Source organism: Mus caroli, unplaced genomic scaffold (genome assembly GCF_978045245.1).
Source record: "Mus caroli unplaced genomic scaffold, Mus_caroli_1 scaffold_13, whole genome shotgun sequence".
Taxonomy (NCBI): Eukaryota; Metazoa; Chordata; class Mammalia; order Rodentia; family Muridae; genus Mus; species Mus caroli.
In genome coordinates this window covers 69,759,419-69,760,116 of record NW_028227268.1, presented here as the reverse complement: position 1 = coordinate 69,760,116, position 698 = coordinate 69,759,419, and positions in this window count along the sequence as shown.

Here is a 698-nt window from a genome sequence, read left to right as displayed (position 1 = left end):
TTCAGAAGAGCAGTCAGTGCTCTTGCCTGCTAAGCCATCTCACCAGCTCATTTAATTTGGTCTTAAGACCCAGTTTTTTTTGTTCTGTTTTGTTTTTTGTTTTGTTGTTTTGGTTTGGTTTGATTTGGTTTTTTTGAGACCGGGTTTCTCTGTGTAGCCCTGGCTGTCCTGGAGCTCACTTTGTAGACCAGGCTGGCCTCGAACACAGAAATCCACCTGCCTCTGCCTCCCAAGTGCTGGAATTAAAGGCTTGCGCCACCACCGCCCAGCAAGACCCAGTTTTACTAGTTACATTGCTGAGGTTTCTTGAAGTTACTGTTAACCAGTTGTATAAAAGAATAAAAGGGTCAAAACCCCATTTAAAAACCATCCTACCAACCTCGAGGGAAGAGATTAATTGTGAATTCTAGAAGTTCTTTCCTTTTACCACACAGGACCTGGAAATTGAACTCAGGTCTTTAGTGACAGTGGCAGCAAGAATCTTTGTCTGCTGAGCCTTATCACCTTCTTCTGATCCTTCTGATGGTTTGCACTGTGCTCAGGATCTCATAGGGTCATCCGGAAACGTCTTAGTATTAGGAATGGCTATATCACCTGTAGGAACTGCAAAAGTAAAATGCAACGCCCCTTTGCTGGTGGTACACACCTTTAATCCCAGAACTTGGAAGACAAAAACAGGCAGTTCACTGTAAATTCCA